The sequence below is a fragment of the Mus musculus genome, chromosome 19 (assembly GCF_000001635.26).
Source record: "Mus musculus strain C57BL/6J chromosome 19, GRCm38.p6 C57BL/6J".
NCBI classification, from domain to species: Eukaryota; Metazoa; Chordata; class Mammalia; order Rodentia; family Muridae; genus Mus; species Mus musculus.
In genome coordinates, this window is record NC_000085.6 from 57,252,347 (window position 1) to 57,273,098 (window position 20,752).

The following is a 20,752-nucleotide window of genomic DNA, read 5'->3' on the forward strand; positions in this document are numbered from 1 at the left end:
GGACCAAGATTCTTCAGATGGGATACTAAAATCACAACTGATGGACCACGGTTAACTTCATTAAATTTAAGTACTTCAATTCTCTAAAAGCTACTGTTAAGAACATCACTGGGGGCTAGAGAGGTGGCTCGGAAGTTAAGAGCACTGGCTGCTCTTCCAGAGGACCCAGGTTCAATTCCTGGTACCCACATGGTAGCTCACGATTGTCTGTAACTCTAGTTCCATGGAATTCAACACTCTCTTTTGGTCTCTAATGGCTTCAGGCACATATGTGACACATAAACATACATGGAGGCAAACCACCCACATACATAATTAGTTTAAAGATTATTTTAAAATAACATAGTTGCTAGGTATGGCGGTATACTGCCTACCATTTCAGTCCTTGACAGCTGGAAGCAGAAGCTCCTGACTTCAAGCCCCCCCCCCCCTGGGCTGTCGAACAACTCAAAGCCAGCCTAAGCTACACAGGAAGAGCCTGCTTTGTAAGGCCACAAACTTGAGCCATAACTCAGGGGTGGGCTGCTTGGCTAGCACGTAGGCTGTGGGGTGGCTCTCCTGCACAGTGCACACAAAACTTCAAGCTGGAAGAAAATGTCTGCCAAACTAAACACAGACACAGAGCATGTAACACTCACACAGCCCCCAAAGGGAGAGTCATAATTGACTGACTACTATACTACACACACGAAAACTTCCCAAAGAATTGGTTTTCAGGTCAATGTGAGGCACAAATACAAATCACTGTAAACCATTATCATTACACCCACAAAAATACCATCCGTGGGGAGCCCCAGTAAGAAAGGAAAGCAACCTAACTGTTAGCAAAAGTTTTACCAACCCTTCCAGCATTACACATTACCTAACATTCGACCTAGCAAGCTGGATGTTTATCCAAGAGAACCGAAACACATTCATAGATAACAGCTTTTAAATATGCTCACAGGGCTGAAGAGATGGCTCAGCGGTTCAGAGGGCTTGCTGATCTGGAGGGCACAATTTCCGTTCCCAGCACCCATGTCAAGTGACTCAATTGCCTGTAAATCCAGCTTCAGGGGTGGAAGGCATCTGTCCTCTTTGGGCACCTGCACACATGCACACATAGCCACGTTCACACACATGCACACACACACAATTTTAAAATAATAACAAAAATAAAAGTCTTAAGTTCCAGTCTGTTGTTGGGGCTGAAGAAATAGCTCAATAGCTAAGAGCACGCCAGAGGACTCAACTCTATTTCTAACACCCTCCCTGGTCGGGTGACTCACAACCGTCTGAAAGTATAGGTCCAGAGGGTCTAAAGCGCCTCTTCTGGCTTTTGCAAGTACCTGTGCTCACATGCATAAACACACACACACACACACACACACACACATAAAATAAAAACAAAAATCTTAAAAACCAAGATCAATATGAGTTTATAATATTATCTTATTTACTTTTGATAATAAAAAAATCTTCAAACATCTACAAGGAAAAATATACTCTAAAAATTTAAACTCTTAAAAATGCATGCCCAGGTGTTTAGAATTGTACTTTGAACTTTAGAGATTGGCCTAGCTGATGTTTTATATTTCATTCTTCCGTTTTCAGTAACAAGCTGCCAAGAAGTTAGCCTGCTGTTTTCAAGCTCTTCTCTCTAAATACCGCACTGCAGGAGAGGGAAACCTTTATTGTAAATAGTCAAAAAGAAAAAATGACACATAATCTCTAATGTGTTATCTTTTGAAACAGCACAGGTACACTAATGAGTTATTCAAGGGTTTTAATGAAATAAATGAAGCGTAAAAATCCGGTAAAGGTCAAACTGGAGAATAATGTACAGGATGAAGGCATCTTCAATGGTAAAAGATACTCTTGTGTTTTACAACAGTGGTACTTCTGTCCCTTGCCTTTGCCTAATGGCCTGCTGTGAATGTGTATGAAGTAACATATGAGGAGAAGGGGACCTTCTGAGGATGGTGCAGCCCGGATGAAGCAAGAACCGTTGACAAACATAATTGTTCAATTCCACTTCCACGGTGCCCCTTCACCCATGAGGCATCGAAAGGTCCTTAAAACGCTGTTCTCCAGGAGAAAACCATTTAAACAGTATCTTATGGGTTGATTTCCTCAAAAGTAAGAAGTATGTCAGTGATTCCCCCTGCTTTGAAATACGTGAACTTCAGGAGTGCACAGAAGAAATAGGGCATTTGGAAATCCCTCAGATAGATGTATATATAGAATCTTATCTCAGTAAGACCCAGCAGTCATGACGCACGGAATATCCTTTGCGGAAAGGAGTTTTGCAACCTTGGAACTAAGATCATCTGTTTCTCAGCCCAGAACTCCCTTCATGCTCCCAGACAGATCCACTGTCCCCCAGTTATCAAGAGAACCTCGTTCACCTTCCACACTCAGTTCACAGCTCATTTCTCCTCCAGCCCTCCTGATCCCACTCGGCCCTCGTAGAGCTTAAACTGACTGCCACCAGATTACTCCGGGCGGTGGTGGTGCACACCTTTAATCCCAGCACTTGGGAGGCAGAGGCAGGCAGATTTCTGAGTTCGAAGCCAGCCTGGTCTACAGAGTGAGTTCCAGGACAGCCAGGACTACACCGAGAAACCCTGTCTGGAAAAAAAAAAAAAAAACAAAAACAAAAAAAAACAAAAAAAACAAAAAAAAAGTAGGCGTTTCCTTCGACCCATTTTACGGATGAGAAATGTGAACAACTTCTTTTAAAGCTCTTCAACTCCTCAACAGTGGCAACACCAGGCTCCCAACACAATGCATGTCCCTGGTCTTTGCTGCTGGGGACCACAGCATAACAACCCCTTACAGTTGGGCTTCTGTCTTCTTTGCTTGCTCAGAGACAACTGCTCCACACGCTACTCAGCACACGCCCTATAAACTCTGCAGACTTCAGACTTAGCTTACATATATGCTATGTGGTTAGGATCACATTTGAAGCCATTTGCCAGCTCATTCATCTGAACAGAGCCCAGAAGTGTCCCCAGCAGGGGCTGGGGGCATGGTCTTCCGCTACCCTCTACTGGACAATCAGATCCTCACAGGAAGCCTCCATGGCTTCTCCTGAGAAGAGACACTTGACTCCTTTCAGAGTGAGTGTGATTACCCAATCTTAATGCCTGAGGGGTCCGTGCGTTCTCTTTGTGGGACGTTAATGCTTCCCCATGGTTCTTCAGACGATCTCGGTGTCCTTTCTCTCTCCTTTTCCCCTCTCACCTGAATTACACTTTCTCCCTCTTTTCCAATTCAAGACCCCTCCCCCACTTCTCCATTCCCCCTTCATAGCGCCTGTCGTCCAGTATGAACCCTGTATCACTCTAATACAGAAACCAGGTAAAGACACAGCAAGGAAAACCAAGTGCAGGCCGATATCCCCAACGAACACGGATGCAGAAACTCAATCAAACACTTGTTACGCTGAATACAAGCCCCCATTCAAAAGACCTTGGCCACCAAAACCAAGTTGGCTTTATCTCAGAGACCCAGAAAAGGTTCAACAGACTACATCAACAAATGCAATAAATCATATAAATGATTTAAAGACCCCAATCATATGTTCATCTCAGTAGGCGCAGAAAGGGCCTTTTACAAAACCCAACAGCCTTCATGTAAAAGTACTGAAGAAAATAGGACTTGAGGGAACAAACCACAAAATAATAAATGCTATGAAAGACAAACAATCTGGACTTTAAAAAGTTATTGTGTTATGTTTCCCACAGGTAATTCATAGAATAACCTATGAATCTGCCCTGGCCAGCTAATAATCTAGAGTTTCATATGATCAGTACACACTGGCATAGATTACTCATGCCTGTTTCAAACATTCCTTGGGTTGATTATAGATAATTTATATCTCTTATCATTTTCTACATAGCTATTCATATCAAAGGCCATCTTTGGTCATTCTGGGGCAAGGGAGGATTAAATAGACAGGGCAAATCAGGCTCCCCTATCCTGAGTGTCTGGTTGTGGAGTCCAAAGTCTTCCCCATGCCTTATCAGGGAATGTGAAGAGCCCCTGTCACAAAGAGAACCCACAAGTTCTTCCCAAAGATAGATTCAGTCACTCACTGACTGAAATAAAGAGAGGAGACCAGCCTCAGTGCCCTCTAATGCTGAAAGACAAGCTATGGGTTCAAACTACCACACAGAGGCAGTAAAAACTCTAAGCTCTTTCTCTCCTGTGTCCAGGCTAATTCTTGGACTAAACACATGTTGATTGGCTCAAACAGAAGCCCAAAGTGTCTGGTCCATGCCCCACGTGCAAAGGTTCCACACTGTCTGAGGTACAGAGCTGTTTTATCACCATGCTTAAGACTTCTCGAGGAAAAACAGCAATTTTTAAATGCCAAACCCCAACTGAAGAAAGGAACCTGACGTGGCTGGAAGCGCCTAGCAACAGCTATGGCTTCATGCAGTTACTGGAAAGAACTTTATTAATGAGGTGTGAGGCTACGATACAAATCCCATAATCCCTCTGGGATATCCTTTCTTAACTCAAAGTCAACAGAGACTCTGGGGGCCCCGACGTGGTCTGTGGGGGGATGAGTCCCGTGGCCAGAATGTGAATGAGAACAAGGCAGACTTGAGTACTTGGGAAGGGATGTTCTCAAGGCTATTGTGAGCAGAGGGCTGGCCTTAACGAAGACAAGCAAGCAAACAGCGATTATCTAGAGATAAGCAAACAGAGGGGATCAGCAGAAAGCACATGAAGTCAGGTATACATTTGATAAAAGTTTAAACAGACTCTCATAAGGACACAGGATTCGCACAAACTTCTCATGCAGCCATGTTGGGGATTAGAACAAAGCTAAGACAAGAAGACTAAGACAATACGGCTACCTCTTCTTCCAAGAAAGATTATTTACACAATCATTTTGCCAGGCCTGGTGAGACATGGCTATAACTCCAGGACTCAGGAAGGAAGATTGGGTGTTCAAGGCCAGTCAAGTACAAAAAGAATTAGAGGCCAGCCTGGGCTACATGAGGCTCTGTCTCAAGAACCTTAATTAATTAATTAATGTTAATTCATATAAGCATGTTCAATGCAAAAGGCTTTATTAAATGCATTGTTTTATGCACAGGAGAATGGAAGGCAAGGACAGAGAGGGGGTAACCGTGGGAAAGCGGTTCCAATGTCAATTCATCTCACTGGGTTATTTTCCCAGGGAGAAAACTAGCAAGTAAGGCTTATTCCGAAACCTCAGATCCACAGGGCTCACAGTTCTTTCTCGACGAGTGTGCATCAGCTGATGTCTTTAAACCTTGATCCCATGTCTTCCATCCCTTCTCATGACACCCCAGAATCTGACCCTCAAGAGGAGGAGGCTGAGTCTCCGCTGTGTAAAAACAACATATAATTGGATAGGGACGAGGAACAGCACTGTCTCCAATCAATTCAGTGAGAAGTGAAGAGCGGGAAGCCCTTGAACGCTCTAGCCATTTAAGCAGGAGCTCTCTTTCTGGAGTAGACATCGCCCCACTGCTTTGCAAGGTTCCTCGCTCACCCACATCGCAGCAACAATATTATCTCTAGCAGAACTCGTGCCAACTCATCTACTGACCTGTTGTCAAGCTTTTTCCAGGAACGCTTACTATCCTTACGAATGCCTCCTGGAAATGAAATAGCAAATCTGACCCTGAGGAACAAGTTGATACACAGTCAATATGTACACGAATGGTAACAGGGTGGCGGGGGGGGGGGGGGGAGGAGATGTAAATATCAACGGTGAACTTTGTTCTTGTGAGAGTGTAACAGTCTGAGGGGAAGCGAGTTATGCTTCCCACACGGATGCCACATCAAGCGCCAGCCTAAACTTTCAGCAGTTGGAGCAGAGGCACAGAGAAGTGACCTTTGGTGGCAACATTTTCCTAAAAGCTGAGAACTCACTTTCTTGCTTTGTAGTTTGACTAGGGACACATCCCTGGGGCTCCATTATCCCAAGTCTAATTTGTTGTATGAGAATAACAGCCTGCTGCTCTGATTCATTAAATTTGGGTTTGTTCAACTAAACAACCAAAGCCACAAGGAAAATCAAAACAACCACTCCCCAAACTTCCAGGAAGCCTTTAGGGCATTACCCCGTGGCTTTCAAGTGGGTAAAAAGGCACTTTGTAGACTGACACACACCTAAGTAACTTACTTATGCCCTTTCTAGTGACCGCACAGAAAAACTAAAAGGAAACAGGTAAAATTAATTTTAGTCATCCTTTTATTAAAGGATATCAAAATGCTATCATCCAAATGAGCTCTGTATGGTCACTAGCCACATAAGTCCCACTAAACAGAGACTGTCGGGTCCCAAAGTTTACCAGTTACAAAGCTGGGGGAGGGGTGCTGTCTTAGTTAGGGTTTCTATTGCTGTGATTAAACCCCAGGACCAAAAGCAACTTGAGAAAGAAAAGGTTTATTCATCATCTCATCATCCAGAGACGTCAGGGAAGGAACCCAGAGGAGGAACTGATGCAGAAACCGTGGAAGGGTGCTGCTTACCGGCTTGTTCTTATGGCTCACTTAGCCTGCTTTCTTACACCATCCAGGAAAGACCTGTCCAGGGACGGCAGCACTCTATTCAGCAGGGTCCCTTCCACATCAATCATGAGTCAAGACAGAACCCCATAAACTTGCCTACAGTCCATCTTAAGAAGGCATTTTCTCAATTAAAATTCCCAGCTGCAGTGATATGAATGAGAAAGTTCCCATAGGCCCACGTGTTTGAGTGTTTGGTACCTAGTGAGTGGAACTGTTTGGGAAGGAATAGGAGGTATTGGAAGAGATGTGTTCCTGGGTCTCATGGTTGTATTACTGGGGGTATATTTTGAAGTTTCAGATGGCCATACCAGGCCTAGTTTCTCCCTCTTTCTCTCCCTTTCCTTCCCCCTCTCATCCCTCTCTCGCTCTCTACTCTTTGCCTGTTGACTATGAGTCAGAACCCACTATGATGATCATAGACTAACCCTCTGAGACCATAAACAAACTCCCAACAAGATGCTTTCTTTTAAAAGTTGTCTTGGTCATGGTATCTCTTCACAGCGACAGAACAATAACATACCAGATATGTGTAGGTTTATGTCACATTGACAAAAAAAAAAATCTTACCAGGACAAAGCATACTGACTACCAGTCCCACTGCCACGTCTAACTAAAGAATAACTATTAGAAGCTAATTACCACTGATATCCTCCATTTTCTACCTTTTGGCCTACTGTTGTCTTTCAAAGCCCATCTGGGGCTAAGGATGTGGGTCAGTTGGTAGAGTATTTACCTAGCATATAAGCCCTTAGTTCTAGCCCCAGTATCACATAAACTATAACCAGGTATGGTAGTACATTCCTGCAACCTCAGGACTCTGGGGGTAGAGGTAGGAGGATGAAACATTCAAGATTAAACTTGGCTACACAGCAAGTTCAAAGCCAATGTAGGCTACGTGAGACCCCCCACGTCAAAGGAGAAGATACCTGTGTGTAGCAGGCTTTTTAGTCATCTATAGGCAGTGACACAGATAAAGCTTGTGCGTCTGAACTTCATGGTGATGGGACCTTCCAAACACCTTTCCCAGCTGAGAAGGAAGGGAGCCACCGTGAGGACATTGGTGGCAAAGAAACGCACCCTGAGGCACACCGAGACAAAGAGCCTACTTCTGGCCCTTTCTGAAGTGGAACAACTCAGGAGGTCCCATTCCAGGGCTGAAAATATGGCTGGTCCATCCTCTAAAGGACGTGAAGTCTCTTGGCTTGGAAGCAATATCAGTCTTCTCCTTCAGTCAAACCCTCTCTGGATGCTCTTCCCACCACATTTACAACAGAGGAAAAGGAAAAGCAGTTAGGAAGAGGGGTGGGAAGGAAGGGAAGTAACCAATGCAAGTAGCAAACTCTACAAATGCCCAATGGGCGTGTGGCTCAGCGGTAGAGTGTCTGCATGGCATGAGCTCCCCCCCCGCCCCCCCGTGGCTTCCATCCCTAGCACTTCCTGTCTTAGTTAGGGTTTTACTGCTGTGAACAGACACCATGACCAAGGCAACACTTACAGGGACAACATTTAAGTGGGACTGGCCTACAGGTTCAGAGGGTCAGTCCATTATCAAGGCAGGAACATGGCAGCATCTAGGCAGGCATGGTGCAGGATGAACTGAGAGTTCCACATCTTCATCTGAAGGCCTTCCAGGCAGCTAGGATGAGGGTCTTAAAGCCCACACCCACAGTGACACACCTACTCCAACAGGGCCACACTTTCTAATAGTGCCATTCCCTGGGCCAAGCATATACAAACCTTGATATTCCCCAAACAGACAAACAATAGACCTAAAATCTTCCCCTCATAAGGTCATTCCAGGTGAGTTTCCCTGACCTTCCCAAGGCCTACCCAAGTGTATGTGTGTGCAGTCCTGCATGCGTGCACACACACACACATACACACACACGCACATTTGTGTATAAGTACACATTTGTGGACAGGTGTTCATAAGTATGAAGAACAGAGGTCTACCTCAGGTGCTGCACTTGAGAAGTCCATATACCTTGTTTAGGGCACAGAATTTTTTAGTGGAATCCAGGGCTTACACATCTGTCTAGGCTGGCTGACCAGGGAGCCTTGAGATCCATCACTGTCTCCTCAGCACTGGGATTCTACGTGCACACCATCACAACTGGCCTTTGCCTGGGTTCTGGGACTTGAACTCCGGTTCTCACCCTCACATGGGAGAGTCTTCACCAGCAGGGCTAGTTCTTTAGCCCCCATATTGGGTTTCTTGATGTTTGTGTGAACATCAGGAAACTCTAGGGCTTTAGGCCCCTTCCCATGTCCTAGGAGAAGTCCTAACCTGTATTTACAGGCTCAAAAGATACTTTAGTCCCAGTCTCTGACGGGAGTTATCTCTTCTCAGACTTACCTTCCCTTTTAGGTCAGCTATGGATTGTCACTGGTATTTGTACCTGTGGGTTTTTTTTAATACCTGGGCTAGTGAAAGTGCAGTTAGCGGTATTTTTAGTTTCATGGGCTGTATTTAAAGTCTCTCCCATGCACAGTTGTTACTGATGGCTATTCATACAAAATACCAAAACAACATCCAGGAAACTCTGCGTCCCTCCTGTGCTCCCCTGAGCCCAGAGGCCACGCGTGATCTGAATGTGCCTATGGCGTCTGTCACTGCAGTAAATAGTGATCAGAAGGGAAACGAGCTTCCAACAGTACAAGGCAACAGGCTGGTCGCCGAAGCAAGGTCCTGCAAGCCCCGTGCTCACCCTCGCTGAACACAGAGGACGCTCGCCAGTCATGAATACACTTCATAAGGAAATAAGTGAAATCATAAACAGGCCTTCCACTTCAGTGAGCGCCTTATGAAGCAGAAATGATCAAACGCTGGTATCTGAAGACCTGAAACTGTAGCCGTGAATATATCTCTCTATGAATCACTTGTTCTCTATCTCCTAGCTCCAACAATAAAGACCAATTTCAGCCAACTATGCTAGAGAGAAAATTAGGGGGCATTTTCTTCCATATATAGAAAGTATTGCGAAAACAAGTGTCACATGACAACCTGAGAATATACTGTCGGGAAATGTCAGCAAGAAAGCCCTGTGATTAAAGGTGGGTCACAGCACATTTACTCTCCTACATTGCATCTCGGCTGCTGGGAGCGAACATTGACCAAGCAAGGCTGGACTCAACAGGGTGCAGGAAGTAATGGAGCCGCTGATTCAGGTGTGGAAAGTTGCCTCTCAAAGCATAGCACAGCATGATTTAGTCTTGGAGAATTGTCTCTCAAAGCACAGCACAGGAGCCAGAGTTGAGGGGTGGAAGGTGTTCACATGACCGCCCTGTGGTTCTTCATAATGAAGGGGAAGATGTATCCATGAGCAGAGGAGGGACGGGTTTCCAGCCCTACCACTGAAATATTTGCTACTGATAGATCATGGGACAAGGGGGCAGGGGGAACCAATGTTCTTCGTTTTATATACACTGATGGCCCCCAGCAGGCTCCAACAGAGAGTTTCTATCCAATGGTCACAAAGATGACCCTAGATAAACAAAAGGAGTCACAATACACCCAGGCAAAGGACTGGCAGGGATGAGGGGTGTGGAATGGACACAGGTGGGAGGGTGAAAAGAGAGACTGGGTAGAAAGAATAATCATAATACATTATATACTTTATGAAATTGTCAAGTAAGGAAATTAATCGGTAACTACAAAAGGGTCAGCGAAATGGTTCAGCAGGTACAGGTGACTGCCACGCTTGACGTCAGAGTGCTGTCTCTGGGAGCCGCACAGAAGAAGGTAAGAACAGATCGTGGAAAGTCTGTTTTGACTTCCACAGGTGAGTCAGAGCACCCATGTGCCCACACACATACATATAAATAAATAAATAAATAAATAAATAAATGTAAAATATTTTTAAATTTAATTTAAAAGTACATCTTATTAAAAGCAGTAGTAGTTCCTTTTTACAATGTTGAGATTTGAAACAATTTTCCATCCATAAATGCACATGTGGTAGTTTGAATGAGAAAGTCTCCCACAGGCTCAGTATTTGAACACTTGGTCCCTAGTAGGTGGTACTTTCTGGGGAGACCATGGACCCTTTAGCAGGTGAACTTTGCTGGAGGAAGTACACAGCTTCCTTGAGTTTTTATAGCCTCAACCCATCTCCTGATCTCCCCTTCTCAGCTTCCTGAACATGAATGAGAACGTTGTCAGCCAGCTCACAGCCCCTGCTGCCATGCTCCTGCCCCCCACCCCCACCCCCTCCAGCCATGATGGACTCCTTCCCTCTGACACCATAGCCAGAGTAAACACTTCCTTCCATAACTTGCTTTCAGGCAGGGTATTTTATGACAGTGCAAAATAAGAAGTTTAATAGGAAAAGACTACAGCCTATTCTGGGCTAGCTTCAGTAAGATTCCTTGCACTGCGCCAAGGCATCCTTAACGTGCAAGGCTCCTCAAGGGATTCATTTTCTACTTCATGATGCCATATCATGAAACAAGCAAAGCTAAGTGGGTAGAACTAGAAATGACAAGGCTGGTCATGTGGCGCTCATCAACACTTCTAAGGTGCTTCTAAGAGCAACTGTGGTGCGGGGGACGGGGTAGGGGGTTGTGGGGGAGGGAGGGGGAGGTCGGGTGTCTTTTGATGGAATGTTGAACCTGCTCAGCTAAATTGCCAGTGAGTTCTGTAAGTGCATCTTACCCACTGTCTCCCTCTATGGTTCCAGCCATTAAGGATGCACCTGCTCAGTTATTCCCATGTCGCCGCTCCCAGGGCAGAGCCCTTTTACATCTAGCTCATTGTTTAACAAGAGGACACAGTCCTGAAAGAAGAAAACAACCTGGAAGAAGGTGCCAATTCCCGCCACGCTGTCACTTTCTTGGGACACGAGTGGCACTTTCTGAAAATGGCAGATGTGCACGGCTGAAGTCCCTGCCCTGGATCCAGGACAGAACAACCCATCTTCCAGAGGGATGGGTAAGAGGCAGCTGCAATCACCTGCTTTTCAAGGGACCACATTCCCAGGAGGTGTGGAATGGGGAGAAAGTACCCCCGTAACTTTGCAGCATCAATCTCTGGCCATAAACGGCACATTCCAGTGGAGTCAGAGTCAAGCACAAGACAGAGGGAAAGGAAAAATCAACAGAAGTCACCTCAGTGGTGTTTTTTCTCCCAGGGAATAAAATTAAAAAGGCTTCTAACTGCATTTCCTGCACTGGTCTGCACCCAGGGAAAGCCTGGAACTTTCCTTTGTTGCATTTTCTTTTACAAACACGGAAGCGCTTCCAAGGAGCTGGAACCGTATTGTCGTGTCCAACCACCAGCTTCAGTGAGCAGGCGCATCCCTTGCAGGGGCAGCCTTTCACAAGACCCTCCTTCCATTAACCGAACAATCTCCAGCGAAGCATCCACGCATCTTGAAGCCACTTCCGGTGCCTATCGCGGAAGCGATTATACCCCTGTTTTACAAAACATGGGGTTTCTCTCTTAATATACAATTCAACAGTACGGCGAGTGGACACTCAAAGAGGACAAAGTAAGAAGAAAGCATGCTAACTTGACCTTGAAAGAAGCCTCCCAGAAATTCCCAGGGAGGAACAGCAGTAAGTACTATCAGCCCCCACCAACATCCTGCCCTGAGCGCACTCTCCATAGTGGCCTTGCTGGGCGTCTTTGTTGGGGACTAAGAGCCTTCCCTTCCTGTTTATTAGTCACAGGAGTAGAGCTGGTAATTTAATTAACTGCTTTAGAATATGAAACATCTATGGTCTTCAACTTAGCGGCTCAGTCTAAAGACGAGGAAACCAAGGTCATCGAGGTTAAGCGCTTGTTTCTCTCACATCAGACAGCTAAGCAAACTGCACTCACTCCATAATCCTCTAGACATCGAGTCCAGGGCCCGCTCTGCTAAACCGCCAGATCCCCGCCAAACGCAGACACTCAAAAAGATCGTCAGCAACTGGCCCTGACAGGATCCTGGCATCTTGAGTTGAAAGCTGCACTTGAGAAAGATCAGGGTTTCCAGACACAAGACGACATTGTGACTCTTGTGACTGTCATCCTCAAATCACAGTGGGATGAATGCAATACACAGGTGCTATGGTGTAGTTCTCCAACTGTGGCCTGATCAGGCAGCCCAGAGGAATCCAAAGTATTAAGTGCTCCTGTGTTTATCTTGGATCACACACACACACACACACACACACACACACACACACACTGTCACACACACATATACCCACACATAAACACTCACATTCACAGTCACACACACACACCCTTACACATACACACTCACATGTACAGTCCTCTCTCTCTCTCTCTCTCTCTCTCTCTCTCTCTCACACACACACACACACACACACACACACGTGCTCACACAGTCACAGAAATTGGGTACACTAAAGTCAATAATAGATAATTTTACATGAACTGTTTACAGGTTTGAAAAACCTTTAGATTATTTAACATTTAGTTATTCACTTGTAGAAAGATGCAAATAAGTTGACTCCATACTATATATTCTTACATAGCAGAGACATTTTTATTTTGTTTAAGTTAAATTTGTGTTTTCTTATATTCCTCCTTCTCGGTCTCCTCTCTATGATGACCTGATATCAACTTCAGAATACTCTAAAAGGAAGAAGGGAAAAGAAATGGGGAGGAAAAAAGGAAAGAAAACCAGAAGCCCAGACCTTGTAGCATACACCTATAACCCCAACGCTGGGGTGGTGGTGGAGAGGGGGCTGAGGCAGGAAGCCTGGGCTATAGAATGTGACTTTAAGAGTGTTTGAATGAGCTATCCCCCATAACTCTTGGCATCTGTGGCTATTTGCAGAGAATTCGAAGGTATGATCTTGCCAAAGGGAGCTTTGATTTTTGAAAAGTCTCCCTGAATTTCTCCCTCCCTCCCTCCCTCCCTCCCTCCCTCCCTCCCTCCCTCCCTTTCTCTCTCTTGTTTGTGAGGTCTGCTTGTAGCCTGCTGCCTGCAGCCTGCCCCTGCTGTGTGCTTACTAATTGGCCATCAGGGACTCTGACACCCTGGAACTATAATCCCCAAATAAACTTATTCTATAAGTTGCTTCGATCATGGCATCTTATCCCAGTAATTAAAAAGTTAACTATGACAGACCCTGCCTCAGGAACGTGAAAAGGGAGGCTGGAGTGTGTACTGCTATTCTAAAGAGCATGGTTTGGACTCCCAGCACCCACATTGGGGGACTCTCAGCCCTGTGACTCCATCTCCAGGAGAGCCAGGGCCTCAGACCTTCATGACAGGCCTCTTCTATACAGATAGATACACACAAGCACACATAGTAAAAGATTAATCTTTACAAAAAAACAAAAGGGGGATTAGAAGAAGAGGGAACCAAACATGAAGCCAGGAAAAGATACAAAAGGCCAAGTAGAGACAGCCCTGAAAGTGTAGGCCAGGCTTATCTTATACTCCCTCTCTGGCCAAGGGAGACCTTGAACTTGTGGTTTCCACCTCCAGTGTCTGGATTTAGAGGCACAGACCAGCTCCTCAGGTTTATGAGGTCCTGGGGGTGGAATCCAGGGCTTCATGCATGTTTGGTAAGCACCCTACCAACCGAGCTATATTCCCAACAATAATGAGTTTAATAAACTCATGAATTTCCACGTAAGCACAGGCCTGCTTATGTGATGGGGAGAGGGGAGGGAGGGAAAAAGAATTACCAGACAGGCTGAGGGCCAGGAGAATTGGAATAGAGAGCCAAGAACGAAAATTCCAGTCATCCCGGGGCTGTTGAAGAATGGACGCCCTTTCCTCTTAATTACTTAGCCAAACACCATTACCTCTCACAAACACACCTAAGATCACTATCCGACCCCCTTCCTTCAATTCTTTCTAAGGAAAATCAGTTGCTTGTGAGAAAGAAGCCAGGGAATTTGGGGATCTTCTGCTCTTTCCTTAGTAAGAACATACATACCAGGTTAAGCCAAACAGAAAGCAAATCACATTCCTTAAAAGAAACGTATTTCCCAGCAATCCCTCTTCCCTGAGAAGCCACACAATCACCCTTCTGGGCATAGAGGGTAAAGCTACTTGGCTGCTCTCTCATGGTTAGGTTGCCAAGTGAGGCAAGGGACAGAGGGACCAAGAGGCAGGTGACGGAGATCAACAATGTTCTACATGACCTTAGTCTTCACCAGGAACTTCCCTTTTCCTGAACACGTTGGTGGACTTGGCTCTCGAGGAGGAACACTGAAGTCCATATGAACTCTTGAAGGTAACATGTCCTCTGTGGGGGGGGGGGGTCATTAGTCATTTCAAAACATGCAAGACCCTTTCATTTGAGGATGAGGCTGGGACTTGGCTGGTGGAGTACTTGCCTAGCATGCACAAAGCCATCGGTTCGATTCCCAGTGCAGTGTAAATGGAGCACAGTGACACACCCGTGATCCCAGGGCTGCAGATGTAAAAGTTCTCAGCAATTTCGGGCTGTCCTCAGACTCACAGCCTAAGAGTCATGGTCTTTCATTAAACCAAACCAAACCAAACCAAACCAAACCAAACCAAACCAAACCAAACAACCCTTATATTTATACACCAAGAACAGGATATTGCTACCACAGATACAATGTAAAGACAAACATGAGTAACAGTAGCATGCTACAGACTACCTTGTAGCAAATAAGTCCTAAGAGGTAGGGACTCTTGTCAGAGCAACCAGATTCTACAAGGATATCGCATGAGTCCTGCTGAATCCTCCCTGTCCTTGCCAACATGAAGCAGTGCTTCTACAATGGGCAGAAAAATCACGCTGACCCCATTAAAAAGTATTTTCCATTTCCCCCTGCCTGGCTCACTGCCACATCTCAAGACAGTCATCTGAAATCCTATAAGCCGACATGCCACCAATCCTCCAGGAGGTGGAGGGGTGTAGAACCAGCATCAGCAGCCAAGATGAGGAAGGAAGAATGGCTCCTTCTGTCTGTCACAGCCAATGCCTCCAGCCTGGCTGTGACTGCTCAGGGGCAGCAAGTAGGCAAGAGGCGAGGCTTCACGGGGGTATAGTCTGAATCAGCAGAGAGGGGGGAAGGGCAGCAATGCTCCACAGTGTCCCCAAGAAGAAGGAACATTTTTCATGGGACTGTCTGTGTGGCCTGTGGCCTTCTGAACATGAAAGGGTTTTTTTTTTTTTTCCTAGGGAAGCTATTTCCTGACACTTGGTACACCTCATCCTGGACATCTATGATGTTAAGTGTGTATAAATTTTCACATTAAAATCATCTTATTCCAGTAAGGATAATCTAGGAGTCTGAGGGGAACCGAATGCATTAAGTCTCCAAGAACAGGCTGAGTGGAGTGGTGTATGCCCATAGTCCTGCCTATTCAGGAAACTCACCCAGGATGGATCGCTTGAGCCCAGGAGTTTAAAGCCAGTTTGGGCAATATAGTAACACTGTGTGTGTGTGTGTGTGTGTGTGTGTGTGTGTGTGTGTGTGTGTGTAGGCTGGTTTTGTTTGTCAACTTGACACAAGCTGGAGTTATCACAGAGAGAGGAGCTCCCATGAGGAAATGCCTCCATGAGATCCAGCTGTAAGGCATTTTCTTCATTAGTGATCAGTGGTGGGAGGGCCCATTGTGGTGGTGCCATCCCTGAGCTGGTAGTTCTAGGTTCTATAAGAAAGCAAGCTGAGCAAGCCAGTAAGGAACATCCTTCCATGGCTTCTGCATCAGTTCCTGCTCCCTGACCTGCTTGAGTTCCAGTCCTGACTTCCTTTGGTGATGAAGAGCAATGTGGAAGTGTAAGCCGAATAAACCCTTTCCTCCCCAACTTGCTCCTTGGTCCTGATGTTTGTAAAGGAATACAAACCCTGGCTAAGACAATATGGCAACTCAAAACAACTCCAAAGCTAAGAACAAATGATACTCTACTCCATGGTTCTAGCTAGTTCTCCAACCCCAGGCTCACTTGTGCTAGTTGTTTCTACAAATGCCCATGGCCAAGTACATGCAACGGTTTACACTGCTTAGACCTATTTATCAACAGTAACAGTAGGAAAATACAGGTCAGACAGTGAGTTCCATTAATGGCGCTAACACAGGAACACCAGGATGTCACAGAAGTTGTTACCATAATGCCATCAAAGAGATATGTAAGTTTCCATGGAGACCAAGGCTGTAAGTCCATCTCACAGATGGCAAGGACCACAGTGTTCCCATCACTCTCTCAGCCAAGGTCTGTTTAACCCTTTGCACCACCTGTGGTTGTGGATGCAGCAGTAGAGGGGATAGGACACCCATCACTGATGATATAGTGTGGTGGTATATACTTGTACCATCCTAAGAAGCTAGACATGATGGCAGTGGTGGTTTTGTGGTTGTTTGTTTTCCTTTTTGTTTTTGAGGATAGTTTAATGGGCTTTCCTGTCCATCAACTACACCAACAGCTAAACTAACAACATAGAGAGACTGTCCAGCTAGATAAATTAAGAAAGAAGCCTGAACCCCTGTACCTTTGGTATCTGGGGCCAGATAGTTCCTTGCAGGGGGTTGGGGTTTGCCTGAGTGTTGCCCTGTGTTTGGCGAGGTTCTTCCATCCAGAGCAACCCAGTTGCACCCCTCCCCCATTGCAGTAAACACAATGTTTCTAGACATTGACACATATCCCGGAGGGGCAAACTGCCTCCAGCTGAGTAACTATGAAATCGCTGTGAAAACAGAAGCTGCCGAATTCTCTTGAGACTCGGGTTCAGGTACACTGATAAAGGAGAGTAGTGTGAAGAAGGAAGTGCGTGAACTCAGTGTCCCTTCAGAAAAGATTTGCAAAATATCAGGAATGAATCCCAAAGGATGGCGTGATTTACATCCCCTCCCATACACTCGCTTTCCCACCTGTTTCTCCTTCTGGCACAGTGCTAGACATTGAACCTAAGGCCTCATGAATGCCAGGCTAAGACTGTGATGCTGGTCTAAAGTCCCAGCCTGCGCCCATGGTTTACGGTGGGAAGCTGTATGCAGAAATAACTTTTATAATTAATTATTATATATGCATGGATGTGTGTGTGATTGCACATGCTTTCATTTTGTTCAGAAATCTTCCTCCCCCTAATCCTACTCATGAGGATGACAAAGAATGGGGCCAGAGTGGGCCCAGCGATTAATTACCTCCCCAGAAGAGCGATGCAGCAGCTGTGTCTGCCAAGTGTCCCCAGGACCTATAATTAACGCAAAGGTCTTCCAGGGGGAATCACACTAGAAGCCAAAGGAATAATTAAATCCCTTGCAGTTTCAAAGGTGCTGAAGTCCTAGATTCCTAACCAAATGTAGTCTTTGCAAAGAACTGCCAGTACTCGTGTCTGCCCAGTATCATCCAGATGACCCAAGTCTGTATTCAACATGGACGTAAGCTTTTTAAAAAGTACAAGGAAAAGCAAGATAACAAGAACTGTGTTATCTTGCCGCAGGAAGAATAAGCTGTGAATGCGCTCACACACAGAGGGAAAATGTCACAAGGAACTGAAGAGATAGGGCTTCCTCTAGTAGCCAGCACAGAAATACACCCCACTGCACAGCCACACACCGAGTGAGGCCATTGTTTATGCATGTATGATATTTTTTTGACAATGGCCACCACCATGGGAAAACCGGGCAAGAATGGCCTTCACTGTAATGAGAAGTAGGAAGGATGATGGAAAATGAATGCATTAGAATTTTGACCTCCCTACTTTAAGTGATAGAATGTATGCCAGCTACAGCTTTTCCATCTGAAAAATCAAGGCTTAGGCTTTGGCACATAGTGTGAAATGAGCATGCTTTCATTGGCTACTGTGGCCAAGATGCTGTACTGGGTAGTTTATGTATGGGATGGGCGGGACCTGAGAGGAAGGTTATCCAGTCTCACCTGAAGCAAAGGATCTGCTCTGTGCCACTCAGTTGGTTGAACAGCCACAGTGAGTCTTGAGTGTGAAGTCCTCTCGTTCACTCACCTTCACACAGCTTTAGAGCATCAGGTGGAAGTGGTCCATCAAGGTCACTGACTTCTGCTCTCCTCAGACTGGTTAGGAGAGGTTAGCTGGGACCAGGCACACTCCATAAAGCAATGGCTATTTTGGTAACAAAGTCAGCCACGCTGGTCAAGGTTTATGTGTCGTAACAGTCCTGTCTGCCCATGTTACCCACGTCAGCCTCTTAACTCTCTAAGTAAATGAAAAAGGTTTGCCCTCCACAGACCCTTCAGAATACTTACTCTCTATTGCTAATCCTACAAAAGAAGTCACGAAGAAGTACACGAGTGTTATGCGCAATTTGCCTTTCTAATAAATGCGTTTTCGACAACCCAGCCCACTCTAGCTGATGGCCTAGAAGGGACAGATGCCTAGGAGGAAATGGCTTTCTAGTAAACACCCCCCATCTTTACCCCTCAGAGCTTCACGCATACTAAGCTAAGCGTCTGCTGAATTAACTAGAGAGTTTCCATCTCTCTAGTCACCTTTAAGTCATATTGTCACACATGCTAAACTTCCTCTCTCCAGAAGCCCAACCCCTAGCTGACAAGATATCGGCAGTTTAAGACAACTGGGGAAGGAAGACTTGCTTTTATGGAGGGATGTGGCTACTGGAAAGTTGCCTGTATTCCGGCATGCTTATGGGAAATACTAGCTGTACTCGGTGGGTTAAAATAACGATAAGGAATTTTAAAAGAAGAAAACATGAGGTGTTGAGGAAGATGAGCTAGAAGGTTCTGGTGGGTGTTGCAGGATAAGAATGAGAGGTGGGTGAGACCAAGAACATGGTAGTAGACATGCATGAAATTCTCAAAAAAGAAATTTAAGAAGCACCGAGATAGAAAACTTTAATCTTAAAGAGAACAAAATCACCAAAGTCATCTGCCTCTTGTACAAGACGGGCCACAAACTGTTGTCCTTACTCTCCACGGCAGACCTGCAGCGCCTTCACTCTCTACCAATGCAGATGCACCGGTAAAGAAGGACAGCTGATAGTGCTCCCGCAGTGACAGCTATTCCCAGCGGTGACACAACCTGAAACCCAGCCAGGAACCAGAGCCCAGTGCCTGCTTTGTTCCACAAAGGTCCCGAGTTTACCTGAAAACTCAGGATCATAGCAAATGTCACTGCGGCTCGACGAAGCCTGCTCTGGGAATGCGTTAGAGGTTGCGCTCAGGCACGATAAGGAGGCTGCCGCGCTGTTTATTAATAGGACCGGTAACGTCTCAGAGGCTGGTGGGATTAGATTAACTGTCTTCCCAAGCAAGTTCCTGGCTGGATCCCACTCGGAACAATTCTGTAATGAACAGCTCCTGATAGGCAAGTACCACCTCTTGAGAGGGGGCATCACAAGGAGACCTTGAACTTGGACAGAAACTCTGACAGGTCCCAGGAGGCCTGCTTATGTTCTGAGCCTGGGCAGAAGCACGGCACAGACCACTCGGACCGTGTGTTCTGGCTTTAACCACCCATCAGACCAAAAAGACTCTGAGACTGCCTTACCCTGCACAGATCATTCTTAAGCCTTCTAATCAGATCCTACTGTCTGGTCATATTTTGTCCTGATAAATTCCAGACATATGAACCATTAACCTTCATTAAGAAATACAATGTCAGCCAGGTCTGGTGGCACAGGTCCACAATTCCAGTTGTTTCAGAGCTGAGGTAGAAGAATTGTTAAGTTCAGAGCAAGCCTGGGCAACTTGGTGAGACACTGTCTCAAAATATAAAGTAAAGAATATAAAGCAGAGAAGGGGCTCAGGGAATCACTCAGCGGCAGGGCGTTTGTCTGGCATGCGCAGTAGTCGTACTCCACGTCGTATGGCGCACACATGTGTGCACTCAGATTTTTATGGTACTTCTATGTCCCTAACGCATTAGTTTACAGGAATGCTGTGGTGTCTAAGCAGATAATGTTTTGTCTTTACCCAGGGGCATGAAAAGCCAGGAACGAGATGCCTGCTGCCACAGGCTGGTCTGGGGAGGACAACTCCGCACCCTGTCACACTTGTCTGCTTTTTCCCTTTGGCAAAATTCCACTCGAGCTCTCAGACCCAGCTAGGGCTGCACTAATGCCCGCCCTGTTCCTCCAACCATAGCTTGATGCACATATCTCCTCACTGTAGCACTGAACACATGGTACTGAAATGACTGTTTTCCAGTCTGCCTCACTGATAGGCCAGGAACTGGTCCCTGAGCTAGTGAGCCTCGGGTGCCCAGCCCTGGGCATGCGCAGAGCAGCACAGCAGCCTCGTGACGACTTACTTGTTTCTTCCTGGCCAA

The 20,752-nt window shown here is 45.9% G+C and overlaps 1 protein-coding gene across 6 annotated transcripts in view; it reads right to left on the reverse strand.

The window, feature by feature from the left end:
• Window positions 1-20,752, reverse strand: part of Ablim1 (actin-binding LIM protein 1) — a 282,612-nt gene that overhangs the window by 219,614 nt on the left and 42,246 nt on the right. The window lies entirely within an intron of this gene.